Source organism: Protopterus annectens, chromosome 10.part0, assembly GCF_019279795.1.
Source record: "Protopterus annectens isolate FY-2018-M chromosome 10.part0, PAN1.0, whole genome shotgun sequence".
In the NCBI taxonomy this organism is placed as follows: Eukaryota; Metazoa; Chordata; order Ceratodontiformes; family Protopteridae; genus Protopterus; species Protopterus annectens.
This window is the reverse complement of record NC_056744.1, coordinates 569,603,584-569,616,990: the sequence shown is the minus strand read 5'-3', so window position 1 is coordinate 569,616,990 and position 13,407 is coordinate 569,603,584. Positions and strand designations below refer to the sequence as shown.

The following is a 13,407-nucleotide window of genomic DNA, read 5'->3' as shown; positions in this document are numbered from 1 at the left end:
TCGCTAGACAGCCGAGCCCCGGGGCCTGAGGTCACCCCCAGTGGGGTTCCCCCCCCCTCCTGGAGGTCCCTCTGAAGCTTCTTCGGAGGAACCCCCAAGGAAAAGACTGTGCAAGAGGAAGCACGTCGACTCCCCCGATGAGTCTCTCACGTCGGACACCGATCTTGATGATGCAGAGGGGTCCCCTAAGTCGTCCTCAGATGATGTCTCCTTTGCAGACATCTTGGAAGCCCTCAAACAGCGAGGCAGCTGGCATTCCAAACCCCCTTCCGCTGATGAGTCTGTGTTCCTCAAGGCCTCCGGGGCTCAGCCCTCCGCCTCCTGGGTGTCTCTGCCCTTCGAGCTCCTAGATTTGATCTGTCGAAGGGCATGGGAGCATCCAGACTCTGTGGAACCTGTGCCTGCTCGCCCAAATAAATTCTTATCAGCACCCCCAGAGAAGGAGTTTCTGACCAAAGGTGTGGCTGTAGATGCCCTGGTGGTGGCATCTGCTACCCAACAAGATGTAGCAGAGGCTTCGACGTCCGTTCATCCTCCTAATAAGGAGTCTAGGAGCATGGATCGGTACGGGAAGTGCACCCTCAGTTCAGCGGCCTTTACCTTAAGGTCCCTGAACTATTTGATGCACTTCACCAGATTTCAGAGGAATCTGATCAAGGAGCTTTCAGCTACCCTCTTGGGTAACCTACCTGAGCAGCTGGCCCAGACGGTTGGCTACGCTGTCATCGATATCAAACTCGTCCATGAGACTCATTTCATATGCAGCCGAGGGGGCGAGTAGAGCGGCGGGTACGGGTGTTGCTCTACGGAGGCAAGCCTGGCTCCGCCTGTGTCATTTTGCGGAAGCCTTTAAGTCTTCCTTTGCCGACGCTCCCTTTGGGTCCTCTTTGTTTGGACCCAAGGTAAAGGACATATTGACCCGCTGTGAGCAAGAAGGTAAGACTTTGACTGCCGTAGGGGCACGATTTTCCACTCCCTTTCGGCCTTACCCCAAGGCTAAAAGAGGAGGGAAAATGTGGTTCCGTAAATCCCAGAAGTCTTATCCCTCGCAGCAGGACGATCCCCCTTCTAGAGGTAGAGGAGGGGGAAATTTTTCTGTAAGACACCATCCCAGCGGCGGCAGAGGCCCCCGCAACACTGGAGACCGCGAGTCCTTTCGTGGCTCTTCAGCCTTCCACAATCCCTGAAGGATTGCCCGACTGTGCAGCTCCGGAGCCAGTCGGGGGTCGTTTTTCGAGGCACCTAAAAGCCTGGGAAGGCATCACTCAGGACCGATGGGTGCTTCGAATCATAGCCGGAGGTTACGCCATCCCCTTTTCGCACCCTCCACCGCTGTCCAAGAAAATCCCGGACCCACCACCCAGTCAACGGGAAATTGCAGCCTTAGAAATCTCAAAGCTGCTTCAAAAAGGAGTCATCCAACCGGTCCCCGCAGACCAGATCGGATTAGGGACTTGCTCAAGATTATTTTTGGTGCCAAAAAAGACCAGGGACTTGAGGCCCATTTTGGATCTCAGCATCCTAAATCGATTTGTCAAAAAGTCAAAGTTCCGAATGGTCACCTTACAATCCATTTTCGCACTGCTGGAGAAAGGTGTTTGGATGTGCTCCATAGATCTCAAGGACGCCTATTATCACATCCTGATAGATCAGGCGTCCAGGAGACATTTGCGCTTCAGCTTGGGAGACTGTCATTTTCAGTTCTGCGCACTGCCCTTTGGTCTCGCCACAGCCCCCAGGGTGTTCACCAAATGTTTGGCGGTCGTGACTGCTCACCTGAGGAGTCTAGGATTCCAGGTGTTTCCGTATCTGGATGACTGGCTCCTAACTGCCACCTCCAGGCGTCTACTATTGCAGAACCTACAAGCCACCATATCACTAGGCACTTCCCTTGGAATCACCTTCAATTGGCCAAAGTCTGTGTTGCGAATCACCTTCAATTGGCCAAAGTCTGTGTTGCTGCCATCTCAGCGCATAAGGTTCATCGGAGTAGAGATGGACTCAAACCAAATGCGGGTCTATCTTCCTACAGAAAGGATACAGACTATACAGGCTCAAGTCCGAGCCTTGCTTCTCAGATCCAAAGCTCCAGCCAGGATGGTCCTGCAGCTATTAGGCCCTGTCGGCCACTGTTCTCCTAGTCCCTTTAGCAAGATTGCATATGAGAATTCTCCAGTGGCTCCTATCGACACAGTGGTCCTTTCAGGATCTCCCCCTCAGTCACCTCGTACGGATCATGGAAACCTGCAAACGGGACCTTCGCAGGTGGCTGGTGCCCTCCAATCTAGATCAGGGACGACCCTTTGTTCCACCTCCTCCTATGGCCACATTGACGACGGACGCCTCCCAGACGGGGTGGGGGGGGCATTACCTGGGCAGGTCATTCCAAGGCAGTTGGCATCCCGACGAGAGTCTCCTTCATATCAACATTCTAGAAATGAGGGCGGTGTTTCTGTCTCTACAAGCTCTCCACGATTACCTCCCTCAGGGCGTAATTGCCATTCACTCAGACAACATGTCAGTAGTCTGGTATCTGAACAAACAGGGAGGGACCAGATCATACCCCCTTTGCAGAGAGGCCATGAGAGTTTGGGAATGGGCAGTGGCGACCAAACATTTTCTGGTAGCGACTCATATCCCTGGGAAATCCAACGTGATAGCCGACAGACTAAGCAGAACTATTCTCTCTCCTCACGAGTGGTCTCTGAACGATGCAGTGACAACTCAGATCTTCAGCAGATGGGGAACTCATTGTTGCGACCTTTTCGCAACCCCGCTGAACGCGAAGTGCAGAAAGTTCTTCCCTCTCTCTCCAGCTCCGGGGGAGAGTCCTATGGACGCATTAGCCCATCCTTGGCCCACCGGCTTGCTATACGCCTTCCCTCCAGTTCCCCTCCTTCCCAGAGTGATCCAAAAGGCGTCTCACTTGGGAAGCAAAATGATTTTAGTTGCCCCTTACTGGCCTCGTCAGGTATGGTTCCCCTATCCTCTGAAATATGCACTGGACGGTCCATGGTTCCTGGATCAGATCCCAGACCTATTAATTCATCGGTCGGGACAACTCCATCAGTCCCTTCACACTTTGAAGTTAACAGCTTGGCTCCTCCTCTTCCGACTATAGTCAGGAATCCTACTTTAGACCCGGAAGTCATACATATCTTATCCTCGGCCCACAAGTCTGCCACTAAGAAATTGTATACTAGCAAATGGAAGAGATTTGCTATTTGGGCTCAACTTCGGGGTCTGGATCCCCATCACTGTTCCGGTATCAGAAGTCCTGAAATTTCTGACTTCCCTATTCAATCAAGGTTCTTCAGTCTCTACCATCAAGGTCCAATTGGCAGCTATTTCCAATTTTCATGAATCTATAAACCCACCTTTAGTGAGCAACAGATAGTGTAAAACCTTCATGAAAGGTGCTGCGCTTTTACGACCTCCGATTTCTCATCCTGCTCCTCCGTGGTATCTCAATGTGGTATTACGTGACTTAACCTCCTCCCCCTTCAAACCGGCAGCAACATGTGATTTGAAACTTCTTTCTTGGAAAACTGCCTTTCTGGTCGCGATTACTTCTGCCAGAAGGGTTTCAGAGCTTCAAGCTCTATCTGTCAAACCACCGTACCTGGTTTTTCATAAAGATAGAGTATCCCTCAGGCCTAACCCATCTTTTGTCCCTAAAGTTTGTTCCAGTTTTTGCCTACAACAATCATTAGAACTTCCAGTTTTCTTCCCAAAGTACTCAAACAAAGCAGAGTACATCTTCCACACATTGGATGTTCACAGGCAATTGCGTTTTTATTTAGACAGGACTCCACAAACACGGAAAACAGATCAATTGTTTGTGTCCTTTTCGGATAATAAATTGGGCAAAGCCGTCACAAAGGTCACTATTGCCTGTATTAGTCAGGCTTATTCCTCTTCTAATAAAGAGCTTACAACCTCTGTCAAAGCTCACTCTACAAGAGCTATGGCTACTTCAATAGCATCCCATTCTAAGCTTGCCATTAGCGACGTTTGTGCTGCGGCTACGTGGTCTTCCCCGCACACCTTCATTTCCCACTACAAATTGGATGTGGCATCTCGGGGGCGAGCTTCATTTGGTTCCACAGTTCTCAGGAGTGTTTTCCAGTGAGCCACCCAGGAATCGGGTGCTAGGGACGCTGTCCCATCAGTACAGAATGTAGGCGAGATAGGATCACATAACATCTTTTAGTTATGTACTTACCATAACTTTAGATGTTTGGGATCCATCTCGCCTACATTCCTAATACCCACCCTTCTTCCCCCTGCCTTGGAGATCAGAAGAGATCGGACGGTCCGAGTTCTATTGTTTCATCTTGAAACATCTGGCAATGTTATATAAACAGTTGTGTGTATGCATGAGTGCAGACAAACGAGATCTGGGGAAGTAGCGGTGGTGCATCCTGGGATATAGTACAGCTCAGCTGATAAGAGACTTTGCTCTATAGCATAGCATGCCGGTATGCCGAGTTGGAGCCGAGGATCGGCTCCGAACCCATCAGTACAGAATGTAGGCGAGATGGATCCCAAACATCTAAAGTTATGGTAAGTACATAACTAAAAGTTTTGCTTGGTCCATTGAAGGTCGATATCGATACCATTTGGATTGTTTTTAATAGAAGTGGTGCAGTGAGGGCATGTTCATTTGTCTCCGTTCTTTTTTCCAGTTTGTTTTTTGTGTTTGTTTTTTTGTGTTTGGATTCCTTATCAGTTTGTTTTGGTATTGGGATATGAACACAGCCCTGACACTGTTGCACTGCCGTCCTCACCTGAGGAGGAAGGACTAGGAGCATTAATAATGCTGGTCGTGCATTTATCGAAACAAATAGTAGCATTGATGGTCAGAATGGACTGTTTAACTGGGGAAACATTAGTCCAACCACCCAACAACGAGCTTACCCCCAAGGAACAACTTGAGCAATTCATCAGACACATTATTGAAAGTGAGCATACACCCAACACCGACGGGACTGAATTCTATAAATTCGGTAGTCCAGGATGAATGTCCAAGTCCACTAACCAGTATTGAAGGCTCTTCAGGACCTTTGTGGCCTGAAGTGAAAAATTGGCTCAACAAAGTACCAAACTTACAAGAAGGGAGTGGTCCATCCCCGGTAACAGCTAATGCCATAATAGAGGAGGGGCCATCAAATTTGGTAGATTGTTTAAAGAATTTTGACTTTAAGCTTATGAAATATAAAAAATTGCAATTAGAAATAACACACTTCAAAGCGTGTGTCAACGAAGGAATTGTGCCGAAGGGCCTTAGATTGTGGCAATACCCCACTGGTCTTATTGAGAATTCTTTGTTTCACAAAGACCTTCTCAGTTTAACAAACATGGACTCCCTAACTATTGGATATTATGATTAAACACTACCAATTGGCAACAGATATCCTAATAAAAGAAATTACTGTGTTGGATGAAAAAATAAAAGGTGACTTGGACTTAAATATAAATACGATAGATGCTTTTTTAGCATTAATTCATACTTGGTTAAATTGAAGAGCACTAAAGTGAAGAAGCTAGAGACAGGGAAGCGTACAAAACGGGACTAGCATATCCTAAATCTCCTGTCTCCCAAACTGGAATATCAGACCAACAGAAGGAACCAGTTAATAGAAGAGATTACCAGCCAGGTGTCCAAACGGATCATAACAACGGAGTTCATGGCAACCATCAGGAAAGCCAACGTAATGAACATTCTGAGGGAGGTAACAACAATCATCCATCTAACAGATGCAGTGAAAACGAACAACCACGGTGGAATGGAGCAAAATTTAATTGAAATTTTCGGAAACAAGCCTCAGGATACAACTGGAGGCAAGGTCTACCACATGTCTCATACAAGACACCTGTGCAGATGTACCAGTAGATGAAACAACGGAGTACAGACCTGAAGCAGTGAGACTCCTTTATAATTCTAAAGGGGACTTTAAAATTTTTAATTTTTCTTCATTAGTTATTGACACCTTGTTGACAGACTTATTAGCAAAAGGACAAACCTTTGTACCATCGAGAAGGGCGTCTGTTGCTGAAACAATCCTGGACCTGAAGTTTACTAGAAAACTTAATCTTGGCTATATTTTTGGCTCAAATGATCCATTTCATGTTTCCAGTACATATTGTCCACCAATGCACCATACTTTGGGTTTGTTTGTATGTGTTTGTGAGCTAGATTTGTTTCAACTTCTGTCACAAAGACAAACTAGGAAGAATATATATAATATCACTAGTGAAGAAAACCTGGCCCTACTCCTTGTCAGGGAGTCTCATGTTAGAGTTATGCAACCAGACAAGGGGGGTGGATTAGTCATCATGGACGTTGATGACTATATGGAAAGAATGGAAAAAAGTCACGTCCGTAACTTATGAGGAAGTATCAAGAAATCAATTAAATATAGCATATAGTAGAATCTGTTCCCACCTTCAACTGTTTATTGAAGCCAGAATAGACTTGAATACATATCATTTTTTTAATATGCTTTCACCTAGGCTCCCAAATATTTGGGATACCCAAGATACATAAATCCATTGAAGACCCCCCCCCCCCCCCCCCAATGAGATCATTGGTAGATGCTAGGAATAGTATAACATACCCCCTAGCGAAATTCATAGATTTTCACCTTAAAAAAATATGTACAACAGCAGACCCAAATATGTAAGGATTCTTGGTTATTTCTAGCAAATATGCAAAAAATAGGCTTTAGAAATGACCTTAATTTCCTTACAATTGATATTGAGGATTTATATACTTCATTCCACAGGATGAAGGAACAGAATGGATTAGATTACTGTTGGGTGAATTGTGGGCCTCACCCCCCCCCCAATCACTTTACTATGTGAACTTTTGGACATGTTGTTCAGTGTGAGATAGTGGTTAGTTAACACTAAGTTGTATATACAGAAAACAGGGGTGGCGATGGGGTCCCCCTGTGAAGCCAGTGTTGCTAACTTAGTGATGGCATATTGGGAGAGGGAGTATATTTTAAGGAAACCTGACATCCAAGGGAAAATATTCTTTTACACACGCTTCTTGTATGACATATTTATGTTAGTGGATGGTGAAGAACAGGAGGCATCTAAGTTAGTAACTTATTTGAATAACCCTGCTAATTTCTTAAAATTTACACGTGTTTTGAAAAGGAAAGAATAGCATACCTAGATGTAGACCTTAGTAAAGACCACACAAACGTTATATTGCAAAGATCTATAGAAAAGAGACCTATTCCAATGCCTTACTTCACTTTACTAGCAACCATCCACTCTTCCAGAAACTATCAGTGGTCAAGGGTCAACTGGTCAGGGCAGCCCGCATGGTGATCACTGACGTGGACTTCAACATGGAGTGTAGTAGGTTGGAAGATATGTTTGAGAGGTTATTAATCCACCTTGGTATTAGACCTTATAAGTGAAGTGAAAGAAAAGAGAACAAGAGGGGTTACCAACCTATTTTGGGAGGCTCAGTAGGAGCAGATAGCCTCCTCAGTTATTCTACTGAGGTTCAACCTAGCATTAATGTGGAGAGGCATACTCCATCAAATTTCATAACTACTTTTAGTATGGATGGATATGGAATTAGGTCTATTTATAAAAATTGGGAACTAGTAAAATCTGGCTATAGCCTGTCCTCTATATGGAGGGATGTACCCAGAGTCACCTTTGGAAGAGGTGCCAATTTAAAAAGTATACTACAAAGAAGCTGGAAACCTTTATTTCCAACGAGTAGAAATGGAATGTGGAAATGTAACGTGTTCATATTGTCCACCGGTAGATGCTGGCCAAAAGTTTACAATTAGAGATGTCAGTTCAACAAGACGTTCGACTGTAATTCAAAGGGAGTGGTCTATCTCACTCAGAGTAATACCTGTCCTGCCTTTTATATAGGCAAAACGGACAGGAAACTGAGGGAGAGAATCTGTGAACACTTATACAGTATTAGAACGTTAAAGGAAAACTCATTGGCCAGAAAGTGGAAAGTTTCCCACAGCATTCCTTTAAATTTAAAGCCATAGACTATCAAATTTGTGACTTGAGGGGTGGTCCAACTTCTTTATTGTTGGAGAAAAGGGAGTTATGGCATCTCCAAACTAGAGCCTGTTGCCATCCGGGCTTGAATGAAATTTATTCTATTTCTTGTATACTGAAGCTCAAAAGCGTCATTAGGTAAATCACTGTGTTCCTTTACTTTTTATTTATAATATTATATATTTTTTATTACTATTTTTGGAAAATATCCACTAATTCATATATATACAACAGCATGGCTTCATAGACCAGGTCATTTTGCATATGGTCGGGCATGGCTTCCACCCCCCCCTTCTCACTTATTTGTGTGATATAACATGTTAAACCATTGCAGCTTGTGTAGGTATATACCAACAAACAACACTAGGTGGTGTTTTAGGGTAACTACACAAGCAGAGCAATGGAGGCTTGAATAAGATGAACTAGCAGATCATTTTGGAAATTGTTTGAAGGATGGAGTAACAGTGGAGTTTTAATTGGACGTTTAGTGATTCATCTCCACCACACTGGGGTCTTTTAATGTGGCAACAAGAGCGAGGCGAAATACCTTGAACAACTTTGGGTCACATTAATATGCAGTAACATAAGGTGAGTTCTGGAAATATAAAGATATAGATTTAAATGCAGACATGAGTCCTGAAACCTTTATGTATTCGTATATAAGGCAGCTGTATGAGCAATGTTTCTCAGCATTCATACAAATAGGAGAAGTTGCTTAGGGTAACTTTAAGGATTGCTGAAGAGCCATTGTAGGTGAAGAAGTAAGGTTAGTCAACATGACAGGAATAAGTGAAAAAAGGAGGTAAACTCAGGCACTGTGTGTTGTTTTTGCAATTTTTGTATGTCTGAATGGCACTGCTGGTAAACTTGTCAATATAGAAGGGAATATTTATTTCTTTTGTGTTTTTGTTTTTACTATTTTTCATTTCTTACTTTCATGTTTTACTTGTTTACAAAGTCAAATACTATTGAAAGTACAAAATGTGCTCTGTCTTTTGTTCTTGGGGGGTTGGGCTTTTTAAAATCCCGTTATAGGGAACTAAGCATTTTAATCGAAATGTGATTTCAACTGTAATTGAAATGTGATTTTTTTTTAAAAAGTGGACATTTGTTTATTTCTTGTTTGTCTGAAGTCCTGCTAGGAGCAGGACGAAAAGCGGAAATTAAAACTGAAGGCTTTACCTTTTAAAACTTATGTTTTGCTTGGTCCATTGAAGGTCGATATCGATACCATTTGGATTGATTTAATAGAAGACATCCATCACTGGGTCGGCACCAGGATCTAGCCACCCTCAAACTGACCGTATGGTTTCTCCAGGTCTGATTATTAAAGGGTCCAGGCTTTCTTCCCCAATTAGAGATATAGTATTAGCTCCCCAGAAAGCTTCTACCAAAAAGTTTACTGTAGCAAATTGAAAAGCTGTGCCATTTGTGCTTCCAAGGAGAACACTGATCCTTATTCAGTCTCTATCTCAATGATCCTTACTCTTCTGTTTTAAAGAAGGGTTTCGTTTTTGCTATGGTAAAACTTCATTTGGCAGCCATATCCAATTTCCACACTGGGCTTTCTTCTGGTACCATCACTTCTTGCAAACTACGTGAGGCTTTTATGAAAGGAATTTTTCTGCTCAGGCCCCCGACTTTTACAAATCCTACTCCCCAGTGGGATCTCATGGTAATTCTCCAAGGACTGACTTTGAAGCCTTTTGAACCTGCCAACAACTGTGACATTAAATTCTTGTCCTGGAAGACCAGCTTTTTGGTAGCCATCCCCTCCACTAGGAGGATTTCTGAAAAACATCTATCATCTAAGCCACCTTGTATTATTTCGTAAAGACAGGATTCCCCTCCATGCTAACCCCTTTTTATGCCTAAATTGGCTACTGAGTCTAACATTAACCAGACCATTCAGCTACCAGTTTTTTTTTTCATATTACTCCCAATAAGGATGAATTTTTTGTATTTGCTGGATGTACATAGGCAACTAGTTTTTTTTATCTCTGTAGGTTCAAACAATTCAGAAATTCTGACCAGTTTGTCTCTCGTGCCTAATCGCCTAGGACAAGCAGTAGCAAAAAGTGACTCTCTTTTTTTTTAAAGTGGATAGCATCTTGCATATCTTTAATTTACGACATAAATGGTCTGAAGTAGCCCATTTATTCTAAAGCCTACTCTGAGATCTTTAGCCACATCATCTGCCTTCTTTTTCAGAACATCTATTAATGACATTTGTGCTGCAGCCACTTGGTCCACATTCCATACCTTTGTGACTCATTACAAATTGGACATCTTCTCCAGTAGGGCTTCTTTTTGTTTTGACAGTACCCCAGCATATCCTCCCTTGAGGCCACCCAAGAGTTTATGTAGCTGGAGACTGACACCTACCCCTGGACAAGCCATCACTCCCCCAGTCTCATATTCCACCAAAACGCATCTCCTTTTACTCCAACCTGAGAACCCTAGTAAAAAAAAAAAAACTGAATTGCACTGTTGGATCTCCCAACACTCATCTGACATCTTCGCCCTAAGTGAGACTTTGCTAAAACCCCACTTTCTGGATAAAGACTTACTTCTCTCTAGTTATAATAATTTATGACTAGAGCCAAAAAAAGGAGGTGGGGTTGCTATTGGGTACACTGAAAACCTCACACTAACCCCACTAGCATTCCCCTCCTCTCCAGACTCTCTCCTGCTGAATTACTCTTGGCAAACTGTAAAATTAATCCCCACACCTCACTTAATATTACTACAATCTACATTCCACCTGGTAATAACATCACTGTACTCGAAAGTATTCTTTCCTCTCGCTCTGACCTCTGCAATGAGACCATAATTATGGCGGATGTCAACATCAACTGGATAACCCTCAACATTATATCCCCCTCCACCTCCATTAACTTGCATGGTTTCACCCAACTAGTCATTACACCTACCTATATCACTAAATCCACTACCCACTGTGCTTTACTTGACTGGATCCTAGTATCACAGCCCCATAATTATCACTTCCTGAAACTCTACCTGACACCTTCAGTGACCCATTGTCCAACCAAAGTCCTCAATTTTACTCCTCACATACTTAACCCCACAAAATCAAAGCATGCTGGAAACTACAAAACTTTGACCCAAACGGACTAAACTGTGTGCCATCATGTGGACTTTTCTCAGACACTTACCCCTGGACAAAGCTGTCATGGAATTTAAGAACATATTCCTTAATGTACTCTACTCCCTTGCCCCAATTCGCAATATCAGAATAAAGTCAGCCATATCCCTTGGCTAACCCCCTCCACTTGCTCCGTAATGGCCCAAAGGGACAAAAATTGGAAACTCTGGACCAAAACCAAACTACCCATTCACCTCCAACAGTATCAACAACTTCGTAACCTTACTAAGAAAGCAATTAATGACAAAACAAGCTACTACTCCAACCCCCCTCAAACCCACCTACATAACCCAAAGAAATTCTGGCATACAGTTAATAAAATCCTTCATCCTGGTAACCCTTCCATTCCTCACCCAACCCCCACTAGCAACCTCCTCCAAACTACTACTAACTTTAACTCCTACTTTATAGACTCCATCAGTAAGCTTCATCAGCCATCCAGACACTCACCCCACCCACCAGCCCCTTCTACTCACTCTTAACACCTCCTTTGCCTTCTGCTTAAAAACTGTATCCACCCAATGCATGCAATCTCTGCTCCCAATAGCTCAAACCTTGCTCTCCTGCAATAGATGGTCTCCCTTCACTGTCTTACTCCAGCTAGCTGCCAATTCCTTAGCCCTACCCATCCCTATTCTTACCAACCAATCTGTTACTGAAGCTGAAGTCCCAGCCATCTGGAAAATGTTCTGCACTCTCCCCATCCCTAGGGTAACTCCACCAAACTATCCAACTATAGGCCCATAACAATTCTATCACCTCTCTCTAAGATCCTGGAAAAAATGTGTGCACAAACAAATCCTACAATATCCCACTCAAGTTAACCTAAGCACTCCCACCCAACATGGATTTCGCCCTGGTTATAGTACCTCTACTGCTCTAATCTCCTTCATAAACACCCTCTCACAAGCCAGGGATCAGAATCAACTAGTCTCCTGTCTTGATCTCTTGAAAGCATTTGACGTCTCCCACCCACTCCTCTTAGACAAGCTCTCTCATTTAAACGCATCCTCCACCACCATCTCCTGATTCTCTAGTTGTCAACCATTCCCAGTCTGTCAAATGGAGCTGTATCTTCCCCCAAACTTCCTGTACAGATGGGGGTACCCCAAGGGTCAATCCTAGGACCGCTGCTGTTTAACATTTTTTACTAATCAGTTATGTACCTCCACCTCACTAGTGTAGTATGCAGATGACTCCACAGTAATCCCCATTACTGATGCCCTTCCCGAGCTCCATACTTCAACTCGGGACTCCTTTCTGTCCATTGAAAACTGCCTCAACCAAACCATCTAATCCTAAATCCAAAGAAGACTGAATTCTTACTCTTCATACCTAAAACAATGACCCACCTGAAACCATCACTCACCATCACATCCCACAGTAACACACCCATCACAGTAGAAACCCACACCATGCTACTAGGGATCATTCTTGATGACCAGCTAAAACTTGACCTGCATGTTCCAAGTAACATTAAGAAAACTCATCAAAAACTGTCTCCTTTACAGAAACAAACTTTCTCTCAAGTAAAGCTAAAATAACTCTCATCTCATGCCTGCCTTCTCCCAACCCTTCTCTATGGCGCTCAAATTTTCACCAATTTACAGACCTCTCTCATTACTAAACTAGAATCCACATACAACAAGGTAGCCAAATTTGCAGCAGAACTACTGTACTCCCTCTCATCATTGATTAGCACTCTGTAAACTGAACTGGTTAGAATTCCCCCATAACCTTTTCCTTTTCAGCTTCAGTTAATTCGTTCTATTCTTTACCAGCCCACTTTCTGCCCCAGCATCACACCTATCATCTCCTCCTACACCCCAGCAAGAACACTCCGGAGCTCTGACTAACATCTGCTGTCCATTCACAAACCCAAGATCAGCATAGGAAAACCTTTTATAGCAGTCACCCGGCTGACCATGGGAATAAACTACCACTTGACATCTGACACCTCAGACCCAAACTGCAATTCAAAAAGTGTATAAAATCACTTAAGCAAAAATAAACTTTGCCCATGCTATCTCCTGACCCTTGCCTATAGACCACCTACCATCTTGCCCTACTTCTACTTCAGTGCAACCCTAGCATCCCCATCACTCTTCACCTCAACACTACAAAACATCTTTACTAATGCAGTGCCTCTAACCTGCACACTCTTAAACATCTTTCATGTTACCCCCTCTTCT

At 43.8% G+C, this 13,407-nt stretch overlaps 1 protein-coding gene across 3 annotated transcripts in view; it reads left to right on the top strand.

Moving 5' to 3' along the window:
- ELOVL1 (ELOVL fatty acid elongase 1) overlaps positions 1 to 13,407 on the top strand; it is a 1,026,911-nt gene that overhangs the window by 147,850 nt on the left and 865,654 nt on the right. The window lies entirely within an intron of this gene.